Source organism: Macaca fascicularis, chromosome 9 (assembly GCF_037993035.2).
Source record: "Macaca fascicularis isolate 582-1 chromosome 9, T2T-MFA8v1.1".
NCBI classification, from domain to species: Eukaryota; Metazoa; Chordata; class Mammalia; order Primates; family Cercopithecidae; genus Macaca; species Macaca fascicularis.
In genome coordinates, this window is record NC_088383.1 from 4,281,498 (window position 1) to 4,305,701 (window position 24,204).

Sequence of the window (24,204 nt, forward strand, 5' to 3'; positions counted from 1 at the left end):
CACCCAGCAATCCACCCAAAACACGAGCACTACACTCCCAATTCCAATACCAGGCCCTGAGGTCTTTGGTCTTGTTGGGGGAACGCCCCCACCTTTGAATCTGTTTGCATATTGAATCTGTACAGCATTCGCGGTACCAGTTGGTTGGGGTTTTTAAACAATTATGAAAACAATTAGGAGAAGAGAGGCCCAGGCAGAGGCTTTTACCTGCTCTTGCAGCTCTTCTGGAGCCTTCCTCCACCGTGTGGATAAGCCCCAGTTCTCCCGCAAGGTGGAGCTCCAGCCACCAAACCTCTTTCCGGAGGCCTGCACCTGTGTGTCCATCCTCGACGGTCCAGCATAGCTAAGTTGATGCGTCACTGAGCACAGATACAGAAGAATGAGAAATCTGCAGAACTCGTGATTTTAAACTACTGTGTGTGAGAGTAGTTGGTGACACACAGCAATTCCGCAGCAATTAAATGAATTGTCCAGCAAAAAGGAAGGGTCTATTCCATTCCATTTCCTGCTGTGGTGGTGTGGATGGACCCCAGCCTGATATCCCAGGCAGTGACAGGCAACTGTCGTGTATGCTGTCCGTAGTGCTGCCCAGGTGTCAGGAACACTGAGCGGGGTGCCAGGGAATGCCGTCGCACTCCTGCTTGTGGCTGGAGGAAGCTGCCTCCTGAGACGGGAGTGTCAGTGTAACAACGGGTGACAGCAGGAGCAGGGCAAAGAGGCAAAGAACAGTGGGGTTGCTTGGGCCTGATATCAGGTAGGAAGGATGAGGTTTTCCCCCCAGGAAATAAGAGGAGTTTCTATTCTTCTGCAGAAAACAGGGAGACAGCACCTGCCCTCTTCTCACTCACGTGGTTTACCTGAGCAGGCTCTCTGCCCTGACACCAAATCCTAACAAAGCAGATGCTCAAGTTTTCTATTACACTTTTCAACTTACCAAAAGCATACTTTTGTGTTTCACAATAGAAACATTTCAGAAGAAAAGAGATAAACTGAACTACACTTTAAAAATATGAAAATAAGAATAAAAGAACAGGAAATTAAATAACTTATTGTACTTATTAAGATTTAGGTAATACAGTGTTTTGAGTCAACAGGAGGCTCTTCTTTTCAATAGAACAAGTAAATAATATTTATCTAGTTTGAATTTTGTTAGGAAAATAAAAAGAAATCGAACCTTTAAATTATGTTTGCCTGACAGATTGGGTTGTGGCTGTGGATGCCAAGGAGAACCATCATTTTCTAAAGGGAAAATGTCCTTTTTTTTTTTTTTAGAGAATATTCTAGGCATTGCCATTCTCCAGCTCCTCATTCTCAGAACCTTGTTATCATTGTTTAAATAAAGCACTAACTAGGATGCCAACTTTAAGCTTAGAAGAGATTATGGTAAATGATTCTCTCTTTTCAAAAGTGATAAAGTCTTGTTGGTTAGCTGCAGCTCTATAACTGTCCTAGGGAAAGACCTAAATTTCCACTGAAGAGACAAACGTTATATAAAACATAGAATTTTTAAGAACAGCCCCTGTAAATGCCAGTGATTCATTGCCTCATGAAGAATCATTTATGCTGTGAAACTTTGGCAGGGGTGAAGTCGGACAGACAGACTCGAGGCTGCAAATTCTCCCAGAGATCAAGCAGCCAATTCTCTATTCACTAACTCTCAAGGCTTTGGGCTGTACTGAGAGAATATCTGACCCCATCCCCTAGGTGTGGACCTGAAACTGAACGCCCACCAATTCTTACACCCCTGGAGGGTAGTACTCACAGTATCTTGGGTCCAGGAGCCTATGGAATGGGACGACTTGAAATCAGCTTTGAAAAGCAAATAAGTGGCCGAGTGCGGTGGCTCACGCCTGTAATCCCAGCACTTTGGGAGGTCAAGATGGGCGGATTGCCTGAGTTCAGAAGTTTGAGACCCGCCTGGGCAACACGGAGAAACCCCGTCTCTACTAAAATATGAAAAAGAAAATTAGCCGGGCGTGGTGGCGGGCGCCTGTGGTCCCAGCTACTCGGGAGGCTTAGGCAGGAGAATTGCTTGAACCCGGGAGGCAGAGGTTGCAGTGAGCCGAGATTGGGCCATTGCATTCCAGCCTGGGTGACAGAGAGAGACTCTTGTCTCCAACAGCAACAACAACAACAACAACAAACACACAAACAAAAAGCAAATAAGCACAGGAGGTTAACAGATGAAAAAACTGCATGTCGAGAGAACTGTGAAGAACGGCTTAAAACTGGAGAGCTGCCTGGGCAAGAGACCGGGGCTTTGCTTGTTTCCAAAGAATTCTTCCCAATCTGAGGTTTGAAATACCTGTGAGAGAAGAAATGATGAACATTTAAAAGATACGCAAGAGTAATAGGAAGCATAGACAACATGTCTACCAAAATGGAGATGGAATCTTGGGAGGAGAAGAGAGGGGACAAAACAGAAAAAGAAATAGCTGTGAACTTGGAATTCTGTATTTTCTTATGTTATTGTTGCTGGGGTTTGAATGTGTGCCCCCAAACGTAATCACTGATGCAATAATGTTACGTGGTGGGATCTTTAAGAGGTGATTAGGTCATGAAGGCTGTGCCGTCGTGAATTAATTAATTTAATTAATGCCATCAGCATGGGAGTGGGGTCCTTATCAAAGAATGAGCTTGGCCATCTCTTGCTCTGTCTCACCTACGTGATGCCTACCACCATGTTATGATGTGGCAAAGAGGCCCCCCAAGATGCCAGTACCCCCATCTTAGACTTCCCAGCCTCCAGAACCATAAGATCTAAATATCTGTTTATTATAAATTGCCCAGTCTGAGATATTTTGTTATAGCAGCACAAAATGGACCAATACAAGGGTACGATAAAAATATTTTAGGCCAAGAAGAGGAAAATAAAAGAAAAGAAGGAAGAAAGGAAGGAAGGGAGGAAGATAGGAAGGAAGGAAGGAAGGAGGGAAGGAGGGAAGGAGGGAGGGAAGGAGGGAGGGAGGGTGGGAAAAGAAGAGAGGGAGGGAGGAGGAAGAAGGAAGGAAAAAATGAAGGAAAAGGAGGGAGGGAAGGAGGGAGGGAGAGAGGGAGAGAGTGAGGGAGAAGGAAGGAAGGAAGGAAGGAAGGAGGGAAAGAAGGAAGGAAGGAAAGATGGATAAAAAGAAGGACAGAAGGAAACAGAGATGTTACCACTCAGAGAGCATTGCTGAAAGCACCACCAAGGGAAAAAAAAAGTGACTCTAGAAAAAAGATAAGAATGAAAGGGGAAAAAAGTGACAATCAAAGCAAGTAGTAAATATGTGAGTAAAACTGAAACACATTTTGACTATGGCAAATAAGAGTAAGTTCTGATTTGGGGGGTTCTGACCCACCCAGAACATGTGAGAAAGGTGGGAATAATCTACTTGAGGTGATCTATTTTAAGTTTCTTGTATTGTTTTCTAGAAACATAGACAGACTGATTAAGTTTAGATGTTATTAAATCAAGTTTGCATGGTGCACACTGAAGGGCATGGAAAAATCAGAGTACTCATGCACTTCCGGTAGAATATAAAATAGTGCAGTTGCCTTAGAAAACAGTTTTCATCTTCTGAAAATGTCAGTCATGGCATGTAGCTATGATTCAGCAATTCTGCTCTGAGGTGTCTACCCAAGAGAAATGAGAACATATGTCCACAGAAAAACTTGCACACAAGTTTTATGTGCATTATTTATAATAACCCAAAGCAGAAACAACCCAAATGTCCATCAACTCATGAATGAGTAAATAAAACGTGGCACATTTATATAATAAAATATTTGTCAATAAAGAGGAATGAAATATTGACACATGCTATAACATAGATGAACTTCAAAAATGTGATGCTTTGCGAAAGAGCCAGACACACAAGCCCAGATGTTACATAAATCCCGCTTATGTGAAAAAGCTAAAAGAGACAAATCTACAAAAACAGAAAGTAGATTAGTGGCTGCTGAGGCGGAAGTGAGTGGAATGACGTCAGGTGAGGGAGGGAGAGGAGGAGGTGGCGGAGACACCTGAGACTCCAGTTTCCTAAGAGAGTTTGGGAAGATGGTGGGGATTCCCCCATCCAGAGCTACCAGCAGAGAGGTCTATGTCTTCGGGATGGACCTGCCTTAGCTAACCTGCGTGCTTTATCCTTGGCCGGGGGAAACATGGCCTGAGCATGGACGTGGAGATGGGTCTCAGGGCACAGTGGCTGGGACTTTTGTCAGTTACATTTCCCTCAGGGGCCAGAGAGAGGTAGGTTCGAGGTTGCTGCGCCGTCCACAAATGACAGGCCACAAATACAACCCAGAAAAGTTATAGAAAAAGATTGGAAGATTACACTGAACAAATAAAGACTTACTTCACCTTTGATCTTAAGCACATGTAAAGAGTAATGGCGTTATTTTTAATGGGGCATTACAGCTACAAAAGATGTTCCCTGTGATCTAGAATTCACTTTCACTGATAGACAAATTTCCCGAGTGGTCTACCCAAGATTCTAGGGAGTCCTTGAGACAGATGGAGCTTGATCTCGGAGCCGTGTGCACCTGTTTGGAAATGAAGGTATGATGTGAGAGGCTGTAAAGAAATCTAATTCCTAGGTGGAAGAGAAGAACTGAGGATATCCCAACAAGGACCCCATCTGACTGTGCTCTGCTGATCTCGGAGATGTGTTGTCAGCTTGTCTTGATTCAGACCTCCATGCCAATTATCTGTTCTTGGAACTCAGGGTTTTAAAAACAATATAGTTTTCCATTCCCACATTACTTCCCTTAGAATAATGGTCTCCATTTCCATCCCGGTTGCAGCATACATTCTCACACATAAGTGGGAGCTAAGCTATGAGGACACAAAGACATGAGAAGGATAAAATGGACTTTGGAGACTCAGGAGAGAGGGTGGGAGGGGGTGAGGGATCAAAGACTACCCATTGGGTATAGTGGACACTGTTCGGTGATGGGTAAGCCAAAATCTCACAAATCACCAGTATAGAACTTATTCATGTAACCAAATACCACCTGTTCCCCCAACATTCTGTAGAAATAAAAATAAAAATTAAAAATTAAAAAAATCATAGTTTTTGTTAAAACTGTCCTTTTAAATGAAGCAGAGAAAACAGAGACAAATAAGTTAGAGGATATTTCCTGACATATTTTATCAATCCTATGGTTATTCTTCCTCTTCTAGACTCCATGCCAGCACAGAGCACCCCCCCTTACACACACATTCACATACAGTCCCTTACACACTTATGCATACAAGGTCTGAATATGCACACCTGCACACACCACACAGTCTCTCTCATAATTTAGAGGACATTCATTGTCTTCGCAGTTATACTCTTAAATCATTCAAATAACTCTAGCTGGCTTGTCCCTAGGTTCTTTGTAGTGCTTGAAACATATCTTTTGAGGCAGGGTGTTTGCTAAAATAAGAATACGAAATTACAAATGTCAATAAGGAAGACACATTTATATTTGCTTAGAATGAACATAAACACATTGCAAGGTCCTCCCCAGGACTTAGGAGGGGCCTGTCCGTGGAACTCTAGATTCCTGAAGCTCAAGCTTCCGTAACTTCCTGGTAAATCTGCCCCTGATAGATAAGAATGTTTTTAAATCAAAGCAAAGGCCACAGTGTTCCTAACCTTGTTTAGATGTGACCATACAAAATGATTTGAAATAAGACCACACACAGTTAGGCCTTTCTTTGGCATCCCTGAGTCTGAGACACTTTGACTGTAATTGTCAGCTCCGGGTACTGATCCCTTCCCATCTAGTTAACTCAAGCTCCAAGCTCTCTGTATGGAAGTCTTCTATGGGGAGGCTGCGGTGGGGTTGGTGGAAGTTAGGACGGCTGGTATTGAGGGCCCGGGTATGTGGTGGGGCCATTCTGTTAACTCAAGCTCTCTGTATGAAGCTTCCATGGGGAGTCTGAGGTGGGGTTGCTGGAGGTCAGCATGGCTGGTTGTGAGGGCCCGAGTACACGGTGGGGCATTTTGGAAGGGGAGCACTCTTATTGCCACTTTCTGGATAATGGTTGAAAATATAAGGCCTACTGTTCCCCGTTGCATCGAAGTCTCCATGGAGCCTGTATCAGCCAGAGCTCCTACAGGAACAGTGTGCTCCTTATAGGATACTCCAGAAAAGGTTTGTGAAAAACTTTTGCCCTTTGAAAAATATAGTAAGACAACAAAAAGGCAATCCACAGACTGAGACAAAATTTTGCAGAACATATATTCAACAAAGGGCTTGTATTCAGAATATAAAAGGAAATATGTACACACACACACACACACATCTTAGTAATAAAGCAAAAAGAGACCTCAATGGCCAAAAGTGCTCAAAGATTTGTAGACACTTCACCAAAGAAGATACATGAATGCAAACACATAGAGGAAAGATGCTTAACATCACTACCTTTCAGAAAATGCAACTGAAACCAAAATGCGATATTTTTGTGCCCCCTAAAATGGCTAAATGCAAAAAGGCTGACAATACTAAGTGTTGGTGAAGATGCAGAGTGAATGGAACTTTCATTCATTGCTGGTGGAAATGAAAAATGGTACAGCTACTCTAAAAACTAGTCAGAATCTTAGAAGGTTTAGCATATACTTACTGTATGACCGAACAAGCTCACTCCTTGGTGTTTCTCAAGGAGAAATAGAAACATGTCTTTGCAAACATGTACACACATGTCTATAGCAGCATTATTCTTACTAGCCAAATACTGGAAGCAATCCAAATGCTCATTAGCTTTGGTGAATTCATAAATACCATGGAGTATCCACACAAGGGAATACTACCCAGTAATAGAAAGGAACAAAATAGTAACACCTGCCACAACATGGATGGATGTCAAAGACATTATGCTAAGTTAAGGAATTCAAACACAAAAAGGCACATGCCATCTTGTTTCATTCTTATTAAATTTTCTAAAAAACAAAACCATCATGTCAGAGAGCAGACCAGCATTGGCCTGGAGCTAGGGATTGGAGGAGAGGATCAATTGCAAAGTCACACAGGTAACTTTTTGGTCAATGAAACTGTTATCTATCTTGATTGTGGTGATAGTTACACAACTGTATACTTTTACCTAAAGGTATCCAACTTTTTCTGAAAAGCAAAAACAAATAGCTGAGGTGAAACCACTCAAAGGTGTAATATTGACATTCAAAAAACATGCACAAAAGTCAGGTTGTCTTTGAACACGAGTGGTTTCCTAGGTAACGATTTCCCTATGTAGAACAGTCTAACATTCATATCAACCACATTCTATTCTGGATTGGAGAAACACTGATTTTTGTTCAGTGTTTCTTGAATCAAAACCACTAGGTCAGACTAGAGTTATTTACAATCATCCTATTGGCAAGCCATCTGCTTATTCTAAGGAATCAGCCAAAATCCTTTAGAGCTGTTTTGGAAACTGCTTTTAGGACTTAGTATATTCTTCTGATCCTTTTCAACGCTAGAAAGCCTATGTCTTGGAAATAATTTGGTTTCTGAAAATAATTTTTGATCATTTGGTGTTAAGTCTTGAAGTAATCAGGTAGCTGGCAATTCTGAAAGGGAGGGACGCACTTGGATTTGCTTGTTCATCAACAGCCTCAGGACTTTCTGGTTCTTCCTCATCTCCATGAGCGTCCCTTGGTCAAGGCATTCTCAGAAGGCATAGGAAGAGAAGACAACATGCCTCATCTGTTCTTGGATCGGTCTTTGCTTCATTCATGGCACATACATTTCCTGAATGTATAAAGAAATGCTGACTTGAACAATGGTGAGTGAGTGTATGTGGAAACAAAAGAAAAAAACCAGTATTTCAAGGTTGTGAGCCTTTTGTAGATGGTGCCACTGATAAGCAAGGGAAGTTTTAGGGTGAGACCTGGTTTGGGGAGAATTGTCTTGAGTTTGATTGTAGTCACATTAGGTGTAAGTTGCGATGGAACAGTCAGGGAGAAGGATGTGATCTGATGTGGATTCAGGTCTGAAATAAAGACCAACCATGGAGGTGAGAGCAGAATGCATAAGAAATGAAAAGATCTCCAAGGGAAAAGCTGCGTAAGAAAAAGAGGCTCACATCTGATTCCAGGGAGATCCTGCATTGCTCTATCACCTACTCCATCCTCCAGCCCGACCGTGGAAGCTGGAATTTAAAATGAAAACACTTTGATTTTATTTGCACTTATTTGTTTAGGCTTAAAGGACTGATAATGTGTGACATTTATGTATCTACTGCCCCAGTCAAAGTACAGTAAGAAACAGGGTTTATCTTCACAAGGTAGTGACAGCATACCCAGGCTAGAACATAGATGGAATCCATTGTGCGTCATGGGTTTTAGAAACTGGAATGCCGGCCGGACACGGTGGCTCATGCCTGTAATCCCAGTACTTTGGGAGGCCGAGGCGGGCAGATCACAAGGTCAGGAACTTGAGACCATGGTGCCTGACCAACATGGAGAAACCCCGTCTCTACTAAAAATACAAAATTAGCTGGCATGGGGCATGGTGGCACATGTCTGTAATCCCAGCTACTCGGGAGGCTGCAGTGGGAGAATTACTTGAACCCAGGAGGCAGAGGCTGCAGTGAGCCGAGATCGTGCCATTGCTCTCAGCCTGGGTGACAACTGTGAAACAAGAAAGAAAGAAAGAAAGAGAAAAGAGAAAGAAAGGAAGGAAGAAAGGAAGGAAGGAAGGAAGGAAGGAAGGAAGGAAGGAAGGAAGGAAGGAAGGAAGGAAGAAAAAAGAAAGAAAGAAAGGAAAGAAAGAAAAGAAAAGAAAAGAAAGAAAAAGGAACAGGAATGCCTGGCAGAGTTCTCCATGGAGAGGAGCCTCTGTATGTCCTAGACACCAGACTCACACTTCAACCACGTTATAGACAGGGAACCACGGGGATACAGCCAAATCCAGAATGTGGGAGATTCCACAGGATACATGACTCGGTTTCTTCATTTCTTCCAAAGACCCAGCAAACAAATGCTTAAAAAAAAAAAAAAAAAGTGGAGCTAAGGAATGGAAGCTGTTGTAGATGATAGGAAAGGTAAGAAATCAACAAATGCAATGTGGCCCCCGTTGGGATTTTGATATAAACAAACCAGTGGGGAAAAGACATTTATTTTGATACGATCAGTGAAAACTGAACACAGACTGGGCATTCAATATTAAGAAATTGTTGCCAATTTTCTTGAGAGTGATAATGGCATTGCGGTTAAATATAAAAACATCTTCTGGAATACAATAAAACATTTGTGGAAAAAGTGACACGTTGTTTGAGATTTGCTTTAAAGTTTTAAAGCTTAAAATGTGGAGGTTGATAGAGATTGATGAAAGAAGAAAGAAAAATATTGGAAATTGGTGAAGATGGGTTGTGAGTGCATGAAAATTTACTAAATTGTTTTCTCTAATATATGTATGTTTAAAATGTTCTGCCATAAAATGTTCTTTAAAATAGCAAATAATATCTGGTGGGTAATCATCAGGTACTTATGCTTGTTAGGCTGAGATATTGTGGAAGTCATTATTCTGGTAGGGATACAGACCTTGGCATCAGAATCACTTGAGTTCAAGTCCTGACTCCTCCAGGATTGACTATTGGGCGTGAGGTGAGTTTCATGACCTCTCTGAACTTCAGTCTTCTCAAATGGCATATGGGGAGTAAAATTAAGATAGATCCTGTACCTCAAGCGTGTGTTCAGGACAGAGAGAACCCTCAGAATTTGTTGAATCAATGCATAAATAAAGGAAGAAATGTGTGAAGGAATAGTTGACACAAATCTTTGGATAAACGACAAAGCTTTTAGCCAAAGTATTGATAAGAACACTTACCTGAAGCACATCAACAACAAGAGGAAGGGGCTGGCCTCCTGCTTCTGCCTGCAGCCCCTGCGCTCATTTCGAAGTGTCTGTGTGGATGCAGAGTCCGGGGCGGGTGGGAGACGAGGGGCATGGTTCAAATCATTTCTAAAGGGACCTGCAGGTGCCAATGGACATTGAGATAGAGGAAATTTCACTAAATGTACATGAAGTGTTTATTTTGAGAGTGGGAAGGCACTTCCTATTTGGAACCGATGGCAGGTATTATCTTAGTCTGCTCAAGCAGCCATAGCAAAACCTCACAGACTGGTGGCTTACACAGCAGATGCTGATTTCTCAGTTCTGCGGGCTGGAAGTCCAAGATTAAGGTGCCAGCAGCTTCGGCATCGGGGAGGACTGGAGTCTTGATCTGCAGATGGTCGTCCTCCTGCTGTGACCTCACGTGATGTCAGAGAGCACAGAGAGAGAAGGAAAGAACACTTGCTCCATTCATAAGAGCTTCACCCTCATAAACAAATCACCTCCCAAAGACCCCCTCTCCAATACCATCACACTGGAAGTAAGGGTTTCAACACAGGCATTTGGAAGGAACATAAGCCCTCAGTTGATAGCAGGTATCCCTTCTCTACGTAACTCTGCAATATTCAACAAAGTGTCTGGGTTTTAGTTATAACAAGATAATCATTTAATAAGCTAAACTTATCTTAGAGAAATTCTAGTCAGCCTCTCCTATTGCAGTTTGCTAGGAAGCCACGTTTCTCAAGGGGAATAGGAACTGCAAATAACTTGTTTAAAAACACATCTCCTGTGACACACACATCTGTGTACACACACACACACACACACACACACACACACACACGGCTGACCTCTCGAAAGACAATCGCAGCTGGGTAACTGTTCTAACCCTCCGGAGTGCTGGTCCCTGGGAAAGTCTGGCAGTGACGGTTTTAGGAAACTCTTTGGCCGAGAAACCCACACTTTGATATCACAAAACATCGCACTGCTTAACTTAATTTTAGCCTTGTGGTACAAAGAAAATACCTCTGCAAGATTTTCAAAGGCAGGCCTGCTTGGTAACCATCTCCACTCCAATAGTTAGCAAATACCCACTGCTAGCCTGGAGGTGCGATCTAACCACCACCCCAGCACCACGGTCATCACCTGGCCAGGGGCCCTGGGAGCCAGTGCAGGGAATCTGGGGATTTGCAGTATTACAGAAATGCTGTAAAATCTCCAAACCTTGTTTTCACTGTTGCCTTTGCTCTTTAGTGCAGCGTCTCTGTGTTGTAGTTATTGTATGGCTTTGTATTTCTTGTTTTTTACACTCACGACTTTAGAGTTAAGTATTTGTACACCAAATAAGGCTCTCACCTTTATCTCACTGTACATACAATAGTATAACACAATTTTGGTGCTTTTAATAGTATTTCTTTTTTTCATTACTAAAAAATGTTTATTTGAATTATATACTTTAAAAAAATGAATGGTATTCACATACAGTGTTACATATACCCAGTGCCCATTTGAAGTTTGTCCAAGCTCCATCATAATAAACCACCAATGAGAAATTCCAGCAGCAATGGGGCAAAATCCCCCTTCCAGGTATGGGAGCTTGGCCTGGTGGGCGCCTGACTGTAGGCTGGGCCTGCATGTCCGGGAGTCCCGGGGCGGCTGAGTATTTGAGCAAAGCCCCTGGGGTTTGTCCTTCTCTCTGTACATTTTCTTACCATTGCACAAGCGGTGGGGCGGCCCCTCCCTGGCCATCGTTCTCCACATCAGCTCGGACCTCTTGGCTTCCATCTGGTAGACCCCTCGCTTGCTCAGGACACCCTTTCACGGTCCGGTCCCCATTCACGCTTCACACCTCCACTTAGGACATGAACTTTTCTCCTCCTTTCTAGCCCGCAACAATCCAACTTTAATGGCCCATGAGAACCAGAGCTGACCCCATCAGAAACTTTCCAACAACTCAAAAAGGTCTGTGTTCCCCAGAAGGCAGAAAATGCTCAACCCACCAGCATGCCAGAAAGGGAAGGGCAGAGCTGGGAGCCGAGGAGGACGGGGGTGTGGGGATGGAGGAATGGGGGCAGGGCTTCCTTCTCAGAACAGGTTGACCACCCCTGAAGGAACGGGAGAATGGGCCAGCCAGACATTGCCGGTGCGCTGTCACTTGCATAGCACCTGAAATAAGCTTTCAAAGTCAGACTTTGCTCTGGTCACTGAGAGCAGCTGCGAGTGTGGGGAGACACTGACCCCCGGCACAGGTGATGGGTGTGACAGGTGATCTATCAAGTAGCCTAGGGGTTTCTGGGCGAGGAAGGTGGCTTTCTGAGGACAGGTTCCCTATCTGGTACTACTCAGATATTCTCCAATGAGACTTCTGTGCTCCTCCGAGCGGTGAGACTGGCTCGTGAAGAGGTCTCTGAGAGACAAGAAGTGAATGAGTGACAGGCCGTATCACAGGGTCAGGTGATCCTGGCCTCAATACAGCTTTCTTACCTCTCAGATGTGTAACATCAGATGAGTTGCTTAACTCTTAAAACCTTATTTTCCTCATTTTTGAGATGGAATTAACAACAGTGTCCAGTGTGTTCATGGTAATGTCTCCATAAATGTTAGAAGGGAGGAAAGGAGAAAGAAAAAAAGAAAGAAAATGAAAGAAAAGAAAGGAAAGAAAAGGAAAGAAAAAGGAGAGGGGAGGGGAGGAGGGGAGGAGAGGGAGGGGAGGGGAGGGAAGGGAAGGGAAGGGAAGGGAAGGGAAGGGAAGGGAAGGGAAGGGAAGGGAAGGGAAGGGAAAAAGGAAAGGAGAAGATAAAAGGAAAGAAGAGTAGAGAAGAAGTTCATTTCTGGCCTCCATTTTGGGCCACCCTCAGCTAGCAGTGAGCATCCCTGGGTGAAACGCAATAGTTTGAAGACACAGTTCTCTCCAGTCTGTGTCATCGGAAGAATATTTTGCAAGCAACCTTGTAAGCATTCAAAGGGAAAGCTGGGCTCAATATTTCCTCCACCTAATGCAGAAACAATGAAAGCTGATGTTTATAAAGTGAGAAGATCATAAGCACTAAATATTGCTCATTAGTTTAGAGAAATAGTAGCGTGGATAATAACAAATGATTTAGAAAGGCTGTTCGGTGATTCTTATTTACCCTGCCCGATAATATATGAACAAAAGGCAGGTGATAAAATTAGAAGACATCCCATTTAGAACAGATAAAAGACAACACTGCCTTGTTTACTCACCATGTAATTATCTTGTAAAAGTCTTCACTACAGGATATTATTGTGACAAATAGTTTCAACTAAGGACTAGGCATTTATAATAAGAGGAGCAACATGTGTAGTTCAAACCCCATCAAGCTGTATATACCACCGCATGGAAGATGCTAGCTGAAAGTGGAAAGAATAGAGGGAAGGTCCCAGAAAATTCAAGACTTAAGGTCTGCCAATTTCCCCCAAATATTCTTAGCTTAACTTTCCACGTGTAAAAGCGAGTGTTTTGCGTGTGTTTATTTTTTCTGTTTTAGACTAGTTCTCTATCTTTTTCATTATGGGAAAACAGAGGATTACATTCAGGCTAAATTTTTTTTTTCCTGAGATTTTTGGCTAAATTAATTAATTTGGAAAAGAATTGCAAGCAGAGAGTATAGTAGATGTTAGAGATGATCAAAGATCATTGCAGTGGTTGCAGAACTGATGATTTAATCTCCTAAGGACTCTGGTGGTAGCAAATGCTCCAAACTGATTGCTTGCGTTGGTAAAATAATTCTGACTATTACTAAATTGCTATTTCTCTTCTTTTAATGTGGATATAGTGTGAATAAATGGTATGCTTTTCTCTAAAACATCTGGGTCTAATTCTATTAAGGACGTGATGAACCATTAGCCTGTAACAACTAACAGTTAAAATGAACATTTCCCCCCTATAGTTTGGCTATAACCAAAGCAGTGAGAACTTTCGTCAAACCAGTTGCCTGGCATTTTAAAAATTACAGCAGCAACAATAAAAACTCCAAATATCAATTTTACACAATTCTAGTCTATTATACTCAATTAATTTAGTTAAAGCTGTTTGAATATGTTGATATTACTTGACTAGGCCTGATTTTCTGAAACCTTCATGTAATTAGAACTACGCCTTATATCAGGCAGTGAAATACCTTACCTAGAAAGCATTTTGTGTTTCTAAATGGAAAATTAATATACACATATAAATATATTTGTTATTAAGTGTGAATCTGCATGGTTCCTCTAAATGTAGTTTTAATATGGGCCAAATGAAAATAATATCTTGTTATTAGACTATTTACATTACCTTTGCATTGCTATTGAATTTGTTCTGTTTTTCCCTGTTAAATTGAATATAAACTAAGCCTAAATACCCATAGAAATAAACATTAAAAAAGTAACACATTTAAAATGTGCTCTATCTCTTTAGAAATAGAATTGACTCTATAAATGAGCTGTTAATAATATATGTCTTTTTGCTTTTAAAGATTGCAAAGAAAGAAAGGGATGAACAGGGATTCTAGCTTCATACACTGGTTCAATGAATATGTACTGAGTGAATTTAAAGCGTTGCATTCCACTAGGTTACCAGGTTCTTGGGAAGCCATGGGTAACTTAGAGATTTAGAGGGAACGTTATACACACACACACACACACACACACATATCACAGGTGTCAGCACACCCCCCACCCCATCCCCAGCAGTCTACAGCCCTCACTCACACTTGCTTCCCTCTCATGGACCCTTCCCAGTGGCTACTCCTCCCTTTCACCAGACTCTCATGCTCATACTTACTTTATTTGGACAACCAATGCTGATCCAAGTCCTAACCTCCAATATTCTCCAGCTTTGCTTCTAAAGAAATGCAAATCCTACTAGTGTTGATGACCCATCTGTCTGGTATTCAGTCCCATCTGGATCCATTCATTCCACTTCTTGGTTTATATCTAAAGGATTTGAAATCAGTATATTAAAGGACATCTCTGTAGTCTTATGTTTACTGCAGCATTCTCCACACTAGCCAAGATATGGAATCAACTTAAGTGTCCAACAAGGCATGAACAAATAAAGACAACATGTACATACGTACAACAGAATACTATTCAGCTTTAAAAAAGAGGAAAATCCTGTCATTTGCAACAACATGGATGAACCTGGAAGATGTTATATTAACTGAAATAAGCCAGGCACAGAAAGACAAACACCATATGACCTCACTTATCTGTGGAAAATTTTAAAAAGCTGAACTCACTGAAGCAGAGAGAAGAATAGTGGTTACTAAGGGCTGGCAATGGGGGAGTTGGAGGTTGGGGAAATGTTGATCAAAGGATACAAAATTTCAATTGGACAGGAGAAATAAATTCAAGATATTATTGTACAACATGGTGACTTTAGTTGATAACAATTATTATATTTTCAAAAATAAAAGAAAAAAGAGTGAAAGGGGATGTAATACAGTGATAAGAAGCGCAGAAAAAAAATAAATATAAGTAAATCCCATTTGTATGTTGTTTTGAGCTGTGGTATTTCAAGGCCAGGGGGAATGCTTAAAGAAACCCTGATCTTGGAATGGCACAGCTGAGACAACAAATTCTGCATCTTGTGGAAGAGAAAAATCATCATGAGTGGAAATAATCAGAAGGGCTCAGAGGGAAAGTAGAAACTGACTTGTGGGTGAGGAATTGGACAGACACTGGGTGGCAATCTTGGAAGGGAAAACAGAATTTAAAAAAAGAATAAATGAGATACGTTCAAAGACCAAAAAACAGATCATGGTGGTGGTGGTGTAGTAGTTATCTCCTGCTATGTAACAAGTTGCCTCCAAACTTGGCAGCTTGAAACAATGCACATTTATCATCTCACAGTTTCTGTGGGTCAGGAATCTTTGTGTAGCATGGCTGACTTGGCTCACTCACAGGTCCACACTCAGGTACTGGCAAGGGGTGAGGGCTCATCTGAAGACTCAGCTGGGGAAGGGTCTACTTCCAAGCACACCTACAAGCATACTGGCAGGACTGCATTGTATCACGGTTGGGGGACTGAGGTCCTCAGTTTCTTGTAGATTTCAGCTGAGAAATGGACTCAGACCTGCCTGTTGCCTGCCCTGCCTCCCTGAAGTCTTATTCTTTTCTTATTGGACAGGAAACTGACCATCAGTAAATGGTGAGATTGTTATTTTCACCTTCACCTGGACTTTATGGAGATAATCTCAGTCAATTGAGTTGCTCCACTCAGAGGATTTCCAGACACCAGGAAGTCAGTCAGGCATGGGAGAGAGTTGCTCTTTCTGAAGGGGATGTGTGGTGGCTTCTCCCAACTGGTTTCATTCTGCTTGGACGATTGTCCCATGTGCTCATCAGAGGACAAGTCCTGTATGGGAAGGGACAAACGTGACTGTACAATGTCACGTCAGGACCCTGTGTACTTAAATTCTGATGACCTATTATTTTTCATGCTCTCCCGGGCCAGAAAAATAACGTAGGGAATGGTTTGTCTTGTCACTGATGGAAGCAATGCGCCTCTGAGTGCTCATGCTCACGGGTGAGCCTTCCTTCCCGCCTACATCAGAGCACATCACAGGGAGATGCCTGGGAAGGTGGTGATGCACAGCGGACTTCAACCCAGATGGCTGAGCCAGGTGGTGTGAGAAAAACCACTCTCACAGCGCTGGGGATGTCCTCAGTTACAAGGCAGGTCTGCAACCTCTAGGCTTCTGCCACTCACCAGGTTTGCTCTGGTAACTGCAGTGCCCCATGTCAGTAAGCTGGCACAGGAGATGGAAGATAAACATAACCATTCTGTGTGTACTGTGGGTGCCGGATGCCGTCTCCATCACTCATTCATTGTTGTTGCTGCTAATCTGATCCCAGTTCAGGTGAGAAAAGGCCTCACTGACCCTGAAACAATTAGGATTTACTGATTTGGAAATTTTCTAAGTGGCCACTGCAATTCATCGCCTCTGCAAGACTCTGACCATAAAAAAGCTGCCCTGAAATCTTATGGACAAAACCTCTGCTCGGGTCTGGTCCAGTTGCCAGATGATTGAGTGCATGTGTTAGGTGTTAATCTGGTGGGTTTGCCTTCATAGAAAATCAGTCACTTGTGGGGAAGCCCAATATTGTTCTCTTAGCTTGTCAAAAATAGAAAGCCCACAGCCCAGGAAGGAAAGAGCTGGCAGGTCTGTGCTTACAGGTCTCTGGGACCCTGTCATCTTTTGTTCTTTAGCTGTCAGGGTTGGAAATGCAACTCTCCCTTTCCGTCCTCCGTCTCACTGATGGGGCCTGTTCCAGCTGCTGCTGGCTGAAGTCCCTGTGGGGACAGTCCACTCCGGAGTGCCACTCTGACCGTTTCAGGACAGGAATCCGAGCCGTGCTGCAGACAGGTGACCCGAATGTGCTGGGAGCCACACAGCAGAGCAGCCCCAAAGCCGAGGGCTTGCATGTGCTACTCCAATTAATTCTAAAAGCAACCTCATGGCACTGGCCTTTCTCCCATTCTGTAAATATGGAGGGAGAGGTTTTCTAGGTTAGGGAAACTTCTCAAAGTCTCAGAGACAGTGAGAGATGGAGTTGAAATCTAATTTGGGGCTGTCTGTTTCAGATCTGAGTCTGTCACATACACTGATACTGGGCCACACATCTGTCACTCACAGACACCACAATGACTGTGAAAGGGCAATGCCCTCTTTGTCTCCTCTGCCCATGAACTTCAGCCCTCACAACCTCCCACACCTCTCTCCTCTACGTTCTGCCTCGGCTTGGAAACATGGACATATTAAAGGTCTGTAGAGATGCCCAGAACCGAGTTATTAGATACCAGAGTATGGGGTTTCTAAGCTCAGTTGATATTATAGACAGATGGCAAATAAATCACCTAGTTTGCCTAAGTGCTCTTTTTCAGTCACTCAGATTTTCCTCAAATCACAGTAAAGTTGTTTGAATTACTGAGCCCTGATAAACTAGATTGGTCCTGACACAGAACGATGAACTTGCCTCATACCACCAGTTACAGGCTGAATGTATGTGTCCTCCCATAATTCACACACCGAAGTGCTCACCCCCAGAGTGGGTGTATGTGGGGTAGGGAGGTAATTAAGGTTATGTTGGGTCACAAGGGCAGGGCCCTAATCCAATAGGATTAGTTTCCTTCAAAGAAAAGATACCAGAGAGTGAGCTCCCTTTCTTCTCCTCTCCTCTCTCCCCCTCTTTCTCTCTCCCTCCCTCTCTCTTTCTCTCCTTCCCCTTCTCTTTTTCTCTCTCCCTCCATCTCTCCCTCCCTCCCCCTGTCTCTCTCTCTCTGCTATGGGAGGGCATAGTGAGAAGGTAGCTCTTTGCAAGCCATGGTGAGAAGAGCCGTCTCCGGAAACCAACCCTCTGGTCCCTTGATCTTGGACTTCCGGACTCTGAAACTGTGAAAAACTCAATGTCTGTGATTTAAGCCACCCAGTCTGTGAGAGATTGGTATGGTAACCAGAGCAAACCTATCACAGTTTGTAATCAAATGTTGGCTTTGTGATTTTTTGACGATTGTGTTTCTCCCCCTATAAACTGTCAGCCCCATCAAGACTGAGCTCATGTCTTCCTGCTTCAGTGTTAGATCCTGAATTCCGCGCACAGGGCCGTGCACCTAGTAGGTGCTCACTAAGTCTTTGTTGACTGAGGCCTCAAATCTAAAGAGAATGGGAGATGCATAGGCCTCCACCCAAACACCCGCAATGCCTATTTTTTATAGTTAAGGGAAGCCCAGACAGAAAGCTAGTAAATCGTTTACCTGAACTTACTCAGCAGGTGAGGGGCAGGTCAGGTCTGAACTGAAGGTCCCCTGGGCTCCCCTGAGCAGGGGAGAGAAATGACCTCAGGGTCAGCAGGAGGACTCTGAGGTGTGGAGCCCCCCAACATGCCAGACGCTACAGGAATTGCTTCACTTAGCACAGAAACCTGAGGTGCTGCTCATGTTCCCATTTCACAAAATCAGATCTGAGACCAAAAGAAAATTCTAACCCCAGCAGCGTGTCTGCTGTGTCCCCCTCACCTGATGAGCCCGGTGTTTGCCCTGCATGCCCCCCGGCACCGAGCTCACTCGCTCTCTTCCCTGCAAGCCCCAGGTGCCAAGCTCACTCACCCTCTTCCCCACGTGTTGTCATCAGCACCTGCCTTGGCTCTGCTTTCTCCAAACCTGTCCCCATCGATCAGCTGGGGTGGATGAATGATTTCCATCTTGCAAAGTCATTGTATGGGGAAGATGAGATATTCCATGTGAAGCCCCCAGCGCAGCCCCCAGGGCTGCCTCCTTCCAGGAATGTTGGCTCCGCGGTCATCTTCCACATGAGTTTTCATCTGTCACTTACAACAGGAGTGCTGGTGGGAACCATGGTGCAGGTGAGCAGCCTGAGAGCAACAGTTCTTGTTGGCTTTTTTCTCTGCTGTCGTAGCTTGAAATGTCTGGGATCTGCGAGTGAACTGACAGCAGACAGGTGGACAGGAGGGAGAGCAGGTCCATCCGTCTGTGCTCATGCACATATACGTGAAGACCCAGTAATGAGGAAAGGGTTTATATACCAGCAAACACAATAAAAACAGGGACTCAGGCATCACGGGCAGTGTGGAAAGTCCTTTCGGTCTTGATACTAATGGGCAGCTGATCTGAACTGGTTTTGTTTTGTTTTGTTTTGAGATGGAGCCTGTCCTGTCGCCCAGGCTGACGGGCAGTGGTGTGATCTTGGCTCACTGCAACTTCTGCCTCCCAGGTTCAAGAGATTCTCCTGCCTCAACCTCCTGAGTAGCTGCGATTACAGGAGTGAGCCACCACACCTGGCTAATTTTTGTATTTTTAGTAAAGACGGGGTTTTACCATGTTGGCCAGGCTGGTCTCGAACCCCTGACCTCAGATGATCCTCAGCCCCGGCCAGCTCTGGGATGACAGGCGTGAGCACTGTGGCCGGCCTGTACTGCACTGCTCAGTGTGGGGAAGGGGTTCAGTCTTCCTCCAAGCAGGAAGTGCCCCCAGAGGGGATCAATGCAGCTCTGCTTCCTGGGGCAGCGGCTTAAGTGGAGGTGGAGTTTCTTTCTGCGGCTGCTGGCTGCTCAGGAGTTTTCAGTTGAAAGTAATTTCCATCCCTTCATTCTCAACTGGCGTGTGAGCCAGCGTCACCTGCAGGGCTTGGAAGACAGAGATCGCAGAGCCTGGCCCCAGGGTGTCTGATTCAGCGGGTCCAGAGGCGTGCCGATGTGTGGACAGCCATCGCTGACCTACCATAACCTCACATCTGCCGAACAGATACTGCTCAGAAATTAACAATGGATGTTTGTCTTCATGCTTCCGCGCGACACATCAGATACAGCGCTGTGCTGGGCGGAGCCACAAGAAGCCTGGAGACCTGGCTGTGGCTGCTGGTTTTGTCTCTGGACCTCCGGTGCTGATGATCACAGGCTCCAGACACCCTTGGAGCTGCGCGGGCCTTCAGTGGCGTGTGTGTGCGTGCGCGTGTGCGTGCGTGTGTGTGCGTGCATGTGCGTGCGTGTGCGTGTGTGCGTGTGCGTGCATGTGTGCGTGTGCGTGCGTGCGTGTGCGTGCGTGTGCGTGCGCGCCCATGTGTGCAGATATGTGCATGCGTGTGTGTGCATGCGCACGCGTGTGTGCATGTGTGTGCGTGATGAGTGTGCATGCGCACGCGTGTGTGCGTGGTGAGTGTGCGTGCCCGTGTGTGTGCATGCGTGTGTGCACGCGTGTGTGTGTGTGTGCGTTTTTAGGGTCGGGAACAGGTTAGCTGGATGAGATTCCATCCCCTGTGAACTCCCTGACTGTGATTTTTGTGCAGTCAATATGTTGCCCAAACTGGCCCACTTCCCTTCACTGTTGTTGCTCCCCTGGTGCAGGATTCATGTCCACGCTAGGATACAAAGCTTTCACACCCCACTGTCACAGAACTCCTGCCGGTAGGGAACATTGGCTATGATAAAGAAAACTGGGTGAAGCACTGAAAGGGTAGTGCTCAGAAAGAGAAATAAACCTGAACAGCCCTGGGGCCATTTCCTTCCTGGAGGTTAGAAAGCTGTCTGTGAGTGTGTTGATCGGATGTTGGCTAAACTGCCTCAGGACAATTGAATCCTGAATTTACTGTAGAGACAATAACCTCACCACACAAGTACAAGGGCATGTCGGTGAAAACCATGTTTCAAACCGTCAAGCTTTGTAAATAATAAAGCAAATTCAGATACTGCAACTAGCAAAAAGAAATCTGAAAATGGTAGAAAAACAAGTTTTACAGTGTGTTCTCTGACGGTGATGGTGTTGAAAAGAAGCAGCATCTCCCATACTATGCCTAGCAGCCTTTTTCCTCCTATATGTAATTACATTTCAGGAGATAGCACTAGACCAATTCTATCCTGCTAGGTAGCAGGTTCAATTGTTATAAAAATAGAAAGTAGGTAAGAGTTCTGAAAGTGTGCACAGAGGAAGGAGAGATCAGTTAAAAAATTATTTTCATGTAAAAATAGTTCACACTCGTGTAAAGAGTTTATTTAAACACATTTAATTACATCATCTTTAAAGCATTTTTGTCCAGCAAGCAAAGTGATGTGACCACAAGTGATTTTTTGTTCTAAACAAAGTGATTTCCTGTTACCACCGCACAGAACTGTGTAGGCCCAATGACCCTGGTCCGTGTCTGGATGATTTGATTAAAAGGGTGGCAAGGAGGAAAGATGAAGAGGGAGGGCCAGATGCTTTGGGATGTTTCCCTCTTTTTTTTTTTTTTTCTATATTGAGTGTTTTGAGATAAGTATGTTTTAAAAGCAGAAAAGAAAATGTCCTGGCTGGGTGCTATGGCTCACGCCTGTAATCCCAGCACTTTAGGAGGCCAAGGAGGGCAGATCGCCTGAGGTCAGGAGTTCAAGACCAGCCTGACCAACATGGTGAAAACACGTCTCTACCAAAAATACAAAAATTAGCTGAGTGTGGTGGCATGTGCCTGTAATCCTAGCTACTTGGGAGACTGAGGCAGAAGAATCACTTGAACCCGGGAGGCGGAGGTTGCAGTGAGCAGAGATAGAGCCACTGTACTCCAGCCTGGGCAACAGAGTGAGACTCTGTCTCGGGAAGGGAAGGAAAGGGAAGGGGAGAGGAGGGGAGGGGAGGAGAGGGGAGGGAAGGTCCTTACGCACAATATCAATTACACCAGTGTGAACTACAATCCCTGCAGCAGTTAATATTGGCTCAACGCACCCCTGGCCACTTTCCTGTGCCCTGAGAACACTGACTTCAGGACCCCACAGGACCCCAGGATAGTGTGTCTGCCTTTGCCCCAACACAAATCAGTGTTTCTGGTGACTGCTATCCTTGGGGTTACCACTGTCTTTTAGGTCACAATGGGGTAACCACTGTCTTTTGGGTGGCCACTGTTAGTTAACAGTACCTTCCCAGACAACTAAAGGAACAGTGAGTGTTGTAATATCTCCTTCCACATTCCAACCTCCCCCACCAAAATCCAATTCACAACCAAAAAATCACTGTAAGAAACTGGGATGTGGTGTGCACCAATTAAGAGTCTATGTTTGTTTTTCAGAAATATTATCTAAGTACAAATCATTTTTGGAAGACATTCTAGAATGTTTCACGTAGAAAAGTTTAGATTAGAAAATAGAAATCGGTTTCTCATCCTTAATGCAAACAAGGCTTACACATTTGGGGGATGTTAAAAGATAAATTTAGGTACATGAAAAATTTGACAAGTTTATTTGAGCTGACAGTGATTCATGAATCCACAAGGTTCTAAGAGGGAGGGAGGGAAAACGTTTACAAGGTGTCTCTGGAAGCAGGACAAAGAAAACGTGATTGGTTAAAGTGGAAAGTCCCCAGCTAGAGAGGTTCCTTAGCGGTTTCTGATTGGTAAAGTCTCCACTTGGTGAGGATTTGGCGGCTTCTGATTGGTCAAGCTTCAGTTTCGCGTTACTATTTAGACTGAGTTGGATTTTACTTGCCTGTGTAGCAGCCCAGGGCCCTGGAGTGCCTCAGCCCAATGGCCAACCAGTTAATTATTTAACACGGGATGTGGCTCATGCATAGGAAGAGGTCTTCAGTCCTCAGTTTTATGTTCTTATGCCCACCCAATTTTATTTCTTCTTCAGCCTCTGTAGCCTGGGAAATGATTCATTACCCTCTTTCTCCATCCTAATCTCGTTTTCTCCCTGGCTTCACAGATTCTACGTCCAGGCTCAATTGGGGTGATCTAAATCAAGAAGGCTGAATACAAAATTATGTCTGCCATTATTATTCCGTTATCAATATAGAGACTACAAAATTTAGCACAAAATCCTGAAGTACTCTCATAAGCGAAGCCCAGCTATGCACCATGCAAAGGAGACGACATATTCGTGCAGCACGTGAAAGGGTGTCCCTCTAAAAGATCCCAGATTCTCTGCCAGTTCCTCAACGCTTGTCAGATGATCCGGTCACTAATAATGAAAAAAAAGGCAGAGACTAAGCTATGTTCTGAAGGGATTTACTTGGCTATAATTCTTTATGTCACATAATGATGGGGTGATTTTGATTGGAGTTTCAAAAGAAACATCTGTGTGGGTGAGAAAAGTGCTCAGATGAGCTTAACCATAAAATATGAGGCAGCAGAAATGCCCCCGGGAGACAGGATTAAGCTGTTCTTCAGGATCTGTTCGGAGCTGTGCCCTTGGGGAGGTCATTCAGTTTATCAACGCCTCAGGTTAGCATCTCAAGACATAGTACCTCTCCGAGTTGTTATAAAGCTAAATAATTTAGCATCTATAAAATCGTATGAGATGAAAGGCAAAATAGAAATGCAAATTATTATTTTATTATGAGACACCATTAATAGGATGGAAAGTAAAATGCTGTCTTTGATAGATGTCCAGTTCAGCTGACTGATGGCATTGTGCTTCCGTCTTAGAAATGTATGATACTTAACTGCAACAGATAATTGCCTACCATCCTACTTTGTTTCATCTACTCTCCTTAAGAATTATCTTTGGTAGTTTCTCTTCAGGGGTTACCCCTGTCATTTCATTCTGACATTCCTCAGCAAATTGAACAAAATCGTTGCCAGCAATCCTCAATGAGAAGCAATGCATCTTCATTACAGTAATTATGTTTTATGTGGAAGCTATTTCATAAAAAGGTATCAAAGTTTTAAATTTAAGTTCAAAAGATGGCATGTTGCTAGTGGCAATAACATTAGCTAAAGCTTCGTTGTTAAATGGAGAAATTTGTTTGTTAACCTAAAAGAACCTTTTTGGTAGGCTCCCCAGCTGGTAAAATAAAAATGGTGGTCTCACTGTTTAATCTCCAAGATCAGAACCAGGAAATGCAATCCCTCCAGCTAGGAGACAGGCAGCTACCCCTCTTTGATGTAGGAAGCAAGTTGGTTCTGTAGTGGAAACCCT

At 43.9% G+C, this 24,204-nt stretch overlaps 3 long non-coding RNA genes across 8 annotated transcripts in view; 1 reads left to right on the plus strand and 2 right to left on the minus strand.

Moving 5' to 3' along the window:
* LOC107130786 (uncharacterized) overlaps nt 1-24,204 on the plus strand; it is a 139,392-nt gene that overhangs the window by 23,111 nt on the left and 92,077 nt on the right. The gene's annotated exons all lie outside the window — the stretch shown is intronic.
* LOC102128770 (uncharacterized) lies at nt 6,197-12,511 on the minus strand. Of its 3 annotated transcripts, XR_001493264.4 has the most exons (5): nt 10,102-12,511; nt 9,796-9,940; nt 8,831-8,949; nt 8,051-8,116; nt 6,197-7,957 (listed from the first exon to the last, which is right to left on the minus strand). It is a non-coding gene; the product is annotated as an uncharacterized lncRNA (long non-coding RNA). The 3 variants fall into 3 exon arrangements; XR_012417377.1 differs by having other exon boundaries at nt 8,051-8,949; XR_012417376.1 differs by having other exon boundaries at nt 6,197-8,949.
* LOC141407638 (uncharacterized) lies at nt 13,325-20,077 on the minus strand. The gene is made up of 3 exons (XR_012417378.1): nt 18,914-20,077; nt 15,981-16,162; nt 13,325-14,739 (listed from the first exon to the last, which is right to left on the minus strand). It is a non-coding gene; the product is annotated as an uncharacterized lncRNA (long non-coding RNA).